The 9,936-nt window shown below is 36.8% G+C and overlaps 1 long non-coding RNA gene across 1 annotated transcript in view; it reads right to left on the bottom strand.

Moving 5' to 3' along the window:
• Nucleotides 1–3,409: 3,409 nt before the first annotated feature.
• LOC102070546 (uncharacterized) overlaps nucleotides 3,410–9,936 on the bottom strand; it is a 182,643-nt gene continuing 176,116 nt past the window's right edge. Inside the window, exons 7-8 of the long non-coding RNA XR_003381291.2 lie at nucleotides 8,219–8,425; nucleotides 3,410–3,534 (exon numbers count right to left, since the gene is read on the bottom strand). This is a non-coding gene — a long non-coding RNA (uncharacterized LOC102070546). The remainder of the gene's footprint in view (nucleotides 3,535–8,218; nucleotides 8,426–9,936) is intronic.

Raw genomic sequence — 9,936 nt, 5'->3', positions numbered from 1 at the left:
TCTAATTTTTGAGTAAAAACACCATTCAGATCTAAAAATGGGTTTTAAAATCACTTTTAAATCAAAATTTCTGCCAAAACCAAGAAAATTATGAACTTAGTTGACTTAAAAGAGAGACTTCTGTAAAATTTGTCATCTTAGAAGACACAGCATACATTCTAAATTCTACATTTTTCTTCAATTTAAATAGGAAAAAATTAGCATCTTGCCTTTTTTATGATCTAAAAATCTTCAAAATTGATGGTGATCAGATGAAATAGCTGAATTTCTAACAGGAAGTTAAATAGTCTCAATGATAAATATCTTTGTTCAAAATGCAAAGTCCTGTGAACATCAGCAAATATTCCTTCACACGCATTGGGTTTTAAAAATTATAAACTTTTTAAATATGAAGAGGTGTCCAAACCAGCTGCCAGCACTTCCACTGAAGTTTAACTCTGGTATTTTAAAAGACCTGAGAAAGTTACAATGACAGAACAAATATATAGCATCATTTGGTGGGACATTCCAGTTCACAAAGATCTGAACCAAAGGACTTCACTGGCCAGATATGATTATCTTTTTATTTAATTATTCAAGTTGCATATTTTTTGTCTGTGAAATTCAAGTATTAACTCTGCAAAATATTTTTAATAGATCAGCATTGCATATAGGAGTTTTAGGTTTTGTTCTTGTGTATAATTTCTGAGCTATCAAGACATCGTCTTCATCACTTGTAAGCAAGAATTAACTTTCCTTTTTAACTTTTTAAATTAACTTTAAAGCACAAATACGGTACTTTCTGCTAAAGTGACAAGAATATGCATAGATTTATTATCCTTGTGAGACATGAAGCTAATAATTTGAATTTGAAAACAGTATTCAGTTCTTTTTAAAGTTTAATACTTGCAGTTAAGAACAATTTAGTATAGCAATAGTCCTTGAAATGTTCAAATGCTTTTGAGACTTGATCCCTGAATTACCACTATAAAAAAGGAATTACTCCTTTTTTTTTTTTTGTTTCAAATAATGTTGTTTGAGAGTTCAGGCTGTACAATGCACAAATGCATCAGTGTGGATCCCAAGTGGAGTTTGTGCTTGTTATTTAAATGAGTTGGTTTTGAGCTTGTTAAGTAGAGTAGCATTTGAGCTCTCTCAGCCTAGAGCTCTACAAGGTGAATGACTTGCACAAGGACTCCTTGTCACTCCTTTTCAATTTTCTCTTAAACTCCCTCAAGCCCTAAAAGAATCAGTTTCACTATGACAAGAGTTTAGCCTTTAACATGCAAAGCTCACAAGCCCTTAGTCTTCAAAAGGCCAATTTAACAGGAACAAGAAGAAAACCCACAACACAAACTTGTTTTGTTAAGTCTGCAGGTGAACTGCATGGTTTGTGGAAATTCTAAATTCTCCCCAAGCCTGACATTGGAAGTTTGAACCTAAAAGAAGGATATATGATACTGATATATGAATTGATTCTTATTTAACACCATATAGGTTTAAAGCAGTTTCAATGAATGTATAATTAAAATCACTGACATGTAATTAATGGAGCACACCATTGATTCACCAAGGGCAGTAGTGGCAAAGCATGGCACTGCCTTTCTTTGGGCACAAGAACTGATCTGTGGGCTTAGGGCAAATGACAGATCTGATTTCTCTGTGTCCTGCTAATGAAACTGATCCATCTCGTGAGATTTTGTGGTTTAAGCTGAAGAACATCACAAGGATGGTAAGGAAGGTAAGAGTCTGGCTAATGGGAAGCTAATGACAAGTCATAAAACCTGGCAATAATGAGGTTGCAGACAACTTAGTGAAAAGGTTGACCTGGCATTAGATATCAATCAATATTTCTGTCAATTGTATGATAGAAAATGAGAAAATGCTATTGAAATTGCTTGTGAGGCTGGAAACGTTCATTGATATGGGAATTAAACATTAAGATAATAAGGAATGCACTTAGGAGATCCTGTATTATGAGAATTTCATCCCTCCTAGGGAAAGTTTAGCTAAATGATTTTCTCATTCAGGACTGCTAAGTTTGGTGTTGTATTTACATTGCAAAAAGGTTCCTACAAGAGCATTGGCTCTAGTATTTTGAAGCACAAGGTAATTTTAAAAGATGTGATTGTGATGACCTCTGTGGATCTGTGAGCACAGGCTACCACTGTAAGGATCAGCACATCCTTGCTGGGAGCCAGCCACACACAGCACCAGCAGACCCTGCTTCAGTAAGAACAGAAAGCCAGCCCTCTGCTCTCATTTTTAGGATTTTTAGGCTAGGCCTAATTACCTTCAGGTCCAGCTCATTGTGGCCCTGTAGGAAATCTCAACTGGAAATCTGAAAATTCTTGCATTTCTCTCATAGCGCACCAACAGGCAAAATAACAGAGGCTCTGCAATAATTAATGTATAAAAATAAATATAAATTGTAAATACACCATCATATGAGAACATCATTGTTGTATAACTCACCTGATAGAGGTCAGCCATCGTGCTCTGTCACCTGCAGCTGTGAGTACTTGGGCTGAATGTGATTCATGCAAAGTCCCAGGGACAAATTGCTGCAGAAATATTTGGGTGGAATTTCAAGCTCACCTTCAAGAATGATTATGTTTTGGTGTGTTGTCAGAGTCTGAGCTTAAGGCCAGAGTTCATTAAGGTATTGTCAGACTGTTGCAAGAAAACAACAGCACAGCTTTGTGGACTTCTCCACTCAAACCCATGCTCTGAATATCTTCTATTGTTCCTGACAAGTTTTAAGTTACAATGTCAGTCATGTCTAATATGCTGAAAGGTTGGTAAAGGAACTAATAAAAGTTTGCATTTTATCAGGCATGTGCCTTGTTATAAGAATCTGCAGTAATTTGAGTAGCAATGATGCTTCTAAGAGAATTGTCACATACATAATGCCAGTGATTTCCAGTATCTTCTGCTTCCTGTGGGAGGATGGACATATATTACTGGAATTTGCTTTATAATGATGCACAAGAAAGGCAGTTCATAGTCTCAAATCAATTTTTATCTCTCTTTTTAAGATCATGACTACATGTGATTAAATTTCAGAATAGATACAACTGCATGCTACTCCCACTCTAAAGAAATATTTCAAAAGCTCTAATAATATTTGTTCATGGTTTTATTATTTTCCCATCATATTTATTCTTTCCTCTTTATGTTCAACATATGTGCTATTAAGTCAATGAAATTTAAGGGTAGATTCTGAAAGAGAAATGGGAGCACTTACTTTACTAAGCAGCTGGGTGCAGCTATCCCAAATTACAGGGCAATGTCTGTTCTTACAGTAGGATAACTGGCTCCAATTGGTCATATTGATATCTTTTTGCACTGGGATAGCAAAGCAGGACTTTTCAATAATCTGTCATAGCAAATGAAATGGGGAGGGCAATGTGCACTTGGCCAGCAGTGCTGAAGTGACAGGTACCTGAACTAAATGCAGCTCACTGGTACCACTCAGTTCCCCAGAAACCTCCATCCCTCATTGCAGGTTCTGTTTCTCTCATAAGAGTCTTCTCTTGAACAGATTTAGCTTTCCTGTAAGCAGGCAAATGGTGAAGAAATAAAACAAAAATAGATGAGTTGTGAACTTTACTATTGGATTGACTAGGTTTGCTGATAAAAAGCCTGTATCTAAAATGAAGACATTATGTTAGATTAATGATCCAGCTACCATGCAGCAGCAGCAATGTATTTTAGTTACAGCATTTTTGATTGGCTGAATAAAATAGCTTATTTACTGAATAAATACTTAAATAGAAGCAAAAACATCCTAAGTGACTCACATAATGATCCTTCTTAAGAAATGATGAGATATTCATTTCTGAATCTATTCATGAAGAAAAATTAATACAACCATAAATAAGAATGGATACATTTACTGGCCAGATGACAGAGGAAGGTTCTAATAAAATAAGCAATACTCATAACAATGTCAATTTTAATATTCAGAAATATTCCTGAAATGAATTGTTAGAAGTGTTTTTCCTATTAAGGTTGCTTCTGTGGGTGATGGATAGAAAAAATTAACTTAACCTGCCATTTTGACATTGTTCCAACTGACATCCTAACCCTGACCCATCTCTTCCCTCCTGTATTACATTCACTTGTTTATTGTATATTTGCCTCACCTGTATGGTATTTCCCCATGCCACATGATATTTTGTAAAGTAGCAATCATGTTTTGAAAACTCTGGTAAAAGTGGCATGTAGAATTATACATTGTTACATATTTTTTAAAATATCTACTTAAAAAAGGACATACAATAAAAAGTTTGAATGAGAAATTCAGATAGTTATTTACTAGACAAAACTCTGACATTCAGATGGCAGTTCCTTCAGCATCCCACAAATAAAGAACTACAGAAATACACTGGATTGTTTAATTGTCATTGTTTTGCACAGTGCTTAGCACAGTTGCAGTCTCCACCTGCCCAAAACTTGTGAGGGAGGTGATGTGCACAAACCGAATTTCACTGAATGCAGGATTACTCTATTGAAGCCCAGCCCATAGTGAAGGAGCTGAGGAACTGCTCTAGTGAATCCAGAGTGACTTGGAAAGGCATTTTCAAATCTGTGTTTCCCTGTCCACAGGGGCTACAAACCTAAATCTGGATTTGCTCTGGGGTGAGGGAGCTCACAATTGCCTCTGCATCATGGCTTGGGTGCACTGAGGTGCCTGTGTTTAGATTAGGGGACACTTGGAAATTATTTTAGTTCTTTGACAAGCACCAGGAGATGGAGCTCCAGACTGCACAGCACAATTTCTTGGTGCCAGAACAATGAAACCTGTTATTTCTGCCCTGTTAAATGCTTCTTTCTTTTCAGCTCATCATTTGCAGGATTTCTTTAAATCATCTCTCTGCTTATGGGAATTAAATGCTCCTTCTTTGAAGCACTGTATTAACCCCAGGGAGCAATTGCTAATGTTTTTCTTCATGGATCTACAGCCTAAAGTTAAAGGGAAAAAAAAATCTGATTAGGGAGAAATCAGAACAGACATTGATTTAAAATAGGTTTTGGGGATTATTCTGGTAGTATACAGTAACTTTAACTCTATAATCTTCTCAGTTTTATAAGTGTATGGAAATGCTCAAAAAGTAGAATTCTTTGGAAAATATGACCAGGTACATCCCTACTATCTCCCTTTAGAAATGGAAAGCACAATTTTTTGTGATGTAAAAGCATAGTAGTTAGAAAGGGGAGAAGGAAACTACATGAAAGATATCCATGATACAGTGAGTGATTTCCTTCACTGGCATTTCAAAAATTACATATTTTGGGAGTTCTAATAATTTTAGGTCACATTTAATCACTTCTGTGAAGAAAGAGTCATTGCTTTGTTCAAAGCAGTGAATTTCAGAGCTGTCTGAGAAATCATTACCTACTATGGAGGTCTAACAAGAAAACTGTTCTCACATGTAACCTGAGAGCAACATTCTAATAAATCCCTTAAAAAGTAAAAATCCCTTCATGAAACTAAATTAGTTCAATTCTGGTTAGCCTCCCACCTCATGAGAGGCCTGATACAGCAATTAACCTTGTTTTTAACTGATATTTAAACTTAAAGTGTATGTGCATGCTTTGATCTCTAGTCAGATTTCTGATACCAATCAGGGAGATTCTCTCCAACATCCCAGAGCTGCAGGTTCCTCAGAGCATGTTGCTATTAACATTTCCCCAGTAAAACAGTTACATGTTGAGAATAAAACTTTAAAAAGCTATAAAGAGGCTTAAGAACATAATTCATGCTGACTTTAACTTTTTGTGTATGTGTCAATATATTTTCATTAAATCACAGTAAATTAAATGGACTTCCCCCCCTCTGTGCTATGTAAGATTAGAAGATACAGTAAAAAACAGATCTTGTTTTTATGCTATAGTGTTTCAAAAGTGTCATATTAATTCTGGAAAAAATAGTCTACAAAAGAGCTTTATGCTAGTTATAAATGTTTGACATAAGAAATATGTGAAAGACCAATTATGGGCTGATCAGACATATCTATCTTTTGACATTTTTAGAGTGCAATGTGAGAAGGGTTCACAAATTCAATTATGAATTTTCCAAATAGGGTTCTCCAACTCAATGGGAGCCACCACACTTACTGTTTTAAGGAAAGATAGATTTTTATGATAGAGGGAGGGAAAAGAACATGTGTCCAGGCTAAAGTGGTTATCAGTTTTTAGATCAGTCACCCTTATGTAAGTTTTTCCATTGGTAGCAAGATATTAAGATATTTACAGCCAACATATATCACACTGAATGGATTGTATGAAGGAAGATGGAAAAATGAGAATATAATCAACATGCAGACTATAGAGCTTTCATTAAAAGTCTAAATAAGATAGCTGTTAAATAACTTACCTCAGAATGTCTTGCCAAAGATTAGATAATGAAGTCCTGCTGTAAGCTTAATATTTCTTTCATATTTTTAAAATTGGACTTACCAGCATACCATTAAAATTTCATTTTCCTAAATTACTCTTCCATGTTTATACTCAAAATACTTACAAGAGCATGCAAAAGATTATTTTTTTGATTTGTGAAATTCATGGAATGAACTGGCCATTTGGGCTCCTAGAACTGTGAAAAGAATTTCTGTTGTGAAGGCCATGGGCTGCCCTCACACAGGTTACCACAGCACACCTGGATGTGATCACTGCAGTGCAACCTGAGTGAATGCACAGATTCTGCTTGAGCCAACTGCCCAAGGCTGCAGAGAAAAAGAGGAAAACTCACTCTAGACTGTTAATTCAGAGCCCTGCCTGTGGTCTGACTCCAGCACAGGTACCACCTCTGTGTGCTGCTGTTCTTGTTCTGCTGCTGGGTCCCTGTGCGTATGCAGAATGCAGCTTCCTCTTCATATCAAAACAAGAAACTGGGCTCAAGAAATGCCCCCAAAGTCAGAGAAATATTAGATTAAATGCGTGCAGCTTCAAACTTTGGTCTGTTGTGGATAAGTGGCGCAAGAAAGACAACTAGTCCCAGTTTTGGCTATTAAGAGGTGGTCAAATAAATAAAACACTGCTATACTTGCACTACTTCAGATACGTTATGCAGTCATGAAGAGAAAAAGCCTCTTCTGGTCTGTTGAATTGCAAATGCTCCCTATGTGAGACAAATTTCTGTATCAAAATACAGTTAACAATACAAAATGATGAGAATTCCTGTTTCAGTATGATAACAGGATCACAGAAAGTGCTCTTGTTACTCCCAGAAAAGAGGGTGGGTATATATAGAATATGCCTGGTAGCAGCTTCTATAATTAACCTCCAAAAGTAGTTAGCATTGTAATTCCCTGTTTTCAATCACTTATAGCTTTATGAAACATCTCCCTTTTGTGCTGCAATTTTCATCCTGGATTTATGCCAATGTCAGCATTTCAAAGTATGAAGAAAGTCTTCTGTATTCCCAAGAAGACTGAAAATGCACACTCACAGGAGTGACAGTGCACAGAACTGCAGTGGCTCCCTGCAGTTCTGTGCCCCAAAGTTCTGCTTGAATGATGCATTTTGCCAAGGATTGGACCTTGCCTAGGCCCAAGACTTTGTCCCAGGAGTCAGAGTTAGTGATTTGTTCATATGGAAAAGGAAGATCATGTACTAAATGAGCTTATGCTCAGGGAATTGACACAGGGATTTTTTTCACACTTTCCCCACAGGAAAGCCTTTGTTGGCTGAAAAAATTAGCAAAATCTATCCAACCTCCCACCTCTCTCTTTTAACTAGCTCTAACAGCTGCCTTACATACTCATAGTCCTAGTTGCTTGTGTTCCAGTAGCAGGATACATGGACACTTGAAAAGAAACCAGGCAAAGTTCTCCTATCTGTGCAATGCTCACCCACATAGTTAAGCATTGTCCCAGTTTAGAGCAGGAAGAAAGAAAAGATTTTTGGTGTGATCACAGTTTTCATAAATACCTGCAAAGTAGAATTTTTGATGTGTCTGCAATCATAAATAGGTCTGTTAAGCATGCAGCTTTTAAAGGTCAAGTAGAACTCTTTAAATTTCTTCTAATTACAATCTTTACTCTGAAAGGATAGTAGTGTGTGCTTACTCTTGAACTGTTTGTGAAATACAGCAAAATGAAAAAGTTCCCTAGGTCTGTAAAGCTATAGTTTAATATATGACAAAAGGAAAAATCTTTTGTTTCTCAAGCTGGTAGAACCCAAGGTGCTCTTTTTATTAATTGATGTAAACATTAAAAATAAATTCTCTCACCTATATATGTATCCACTTTCTTGTGGAAGTGCACACAAAGAATCTGTGATGTTTCCTCCTGTGTTCAATCACATCTTTGCCTTTTAAGCATTCAGCAAAATTAAGACCAGTCTCATGGAGAGTTTAAGGGATCTGCTAAGGTCTTTCTTCTCTTCCTCTTCACCTCCAGCATCTCTGCCACCCAGGGAGATCCAGGGAATGCTCTAGCTTAGAAAAGAAAATAAAAACTTCTATATGGGCTACTCTCCCCAGTGATCTGCTGCTTTTAGGCCCTTGGCTCTGCTGATCCATAACTTATTGCTCTGAGCCCAGTTTCTCTCCAATGAATTCTCTTCAATTCATATTAGAAATGGAAAGGAGAAGTGATGTAACTCCAAAACCATTATCTTCTCCCCTGTGGATTTGTACATGAACATGAAAATGGTACAATGTACATGAAAATGTACCAACAAACCAGCAGTGCCTACAGATTCCCTGCTATGCCAGCAGCTGTACAAATAAAAGCACATATATAAAGGAGTCATAATCTTGGCTAAGTGTAAGATACTACAAGAAGAAAAAGCATCTTGACTAGCAGGAATTTATCTTGATTTTGGGCAGAGAACCTATGGATGTAGTTGCCACACTACAAAGGCAAACCCATCAGTACTTTGTGTTCAGCAATAGGAAAGTAAAACTTCATTCACTCAAGGATGCCTAATGCTTTAGAAGCTGGCTTCTATTCTCAATAGTTTTAGGCAGTTAAGAGTCAAAAACTGAAGCAGACTATGTATTTTAGCCCCCTTCTTTTTTCCCCTTCTTTTAAATTTTTTTTAATAAACCTTTTATCTAGTCTTTAAGATAATTTTCTGCTGACCAGCTCAGTTGTTTAAGTTGTGTATTAAAGGTACTTAACTCCCTGTTCATCTGCCTGTTCTTGTGCATCTCCTAGAGTCTCCTGGTAGTTTATACACTGGGCCCCTTCAGCTGACTCTGAGGCTTGCCATTGCAACCCTTATATCCTTCATTATACAACAGCAATAAATGCCACAAACACACTACATATTTTTCCTTGATTTTGTCTCATCGATATTGAATTATGGTTTCTGATAGTTTTCCCCTTCTTTGGCTCCACAGGCATCTCCTAATAATTTTTCCCAATTAGGACTGGTACATTTAGCCCAGCAGAACTGGACATTTACATAGAAAAATTTTTCACTTGGATAAACCAATTTTCAAGAGAAGGAAAACCCAGTTCCTTGTCCTAATAAATGGTGTAAATGGCCAAATCATCCGAGCTAAATAGTGGATTCTAAAGATCTCTTATTTGATAACCTATTGCCAGCCTTCAGACAAAGGAAGAATTCTCTGGCAACATTAGAAAGCTCCTAAAGTCAAAAAAACAGAGATTCAGCAAGTGATACTTCCTGTAAATTATACAGCATATCCCTAAGGATAGGAAATATGAATCTGTGGAATTAAATGACAGTTCTCAGATTGGTTTTTGCCAGAGGTTAAGCCAAAGGCTAAACTTGTCCTTACTGAGCAGGAGGCCACAGGCATGAGGCTCACAGCTGAAGTGTCCAATTACTGTGGTTAGATCAGGTTGAACACTGGCCTTGATGTGTGTTGGCTTTCTCTGCCAGCTCTGAGACAGTGCTGGTGTTAAGCTATCGCTTTAGAAACCCTTTTATGGTTATTGATCAGCATTTGTCCAAGAGCCCTTCAGGGTGCACTCA

The sequence above is a fragment of the Zonotrichia albicollis genome, chromosome 10, assembly GCF_047830755.1.
Source record: "Zonotrichia albicollis isolate bZonAlb1 chromosome 10, bZonAlb1.hap1, whole genome shotgun sequence".
Taxonomy (NCBI): Eukaryota; Metazoa; Chordata; class Aves; order Passeriformes; family Passerellidae; genus Zonotrichia; species Zonotrichia albicollis.
The sequence above is the reverse complement of the archived record's forward strand: the minus strand, read 5'-3'. Positions and strand labels throughout refer to the sequence as shown.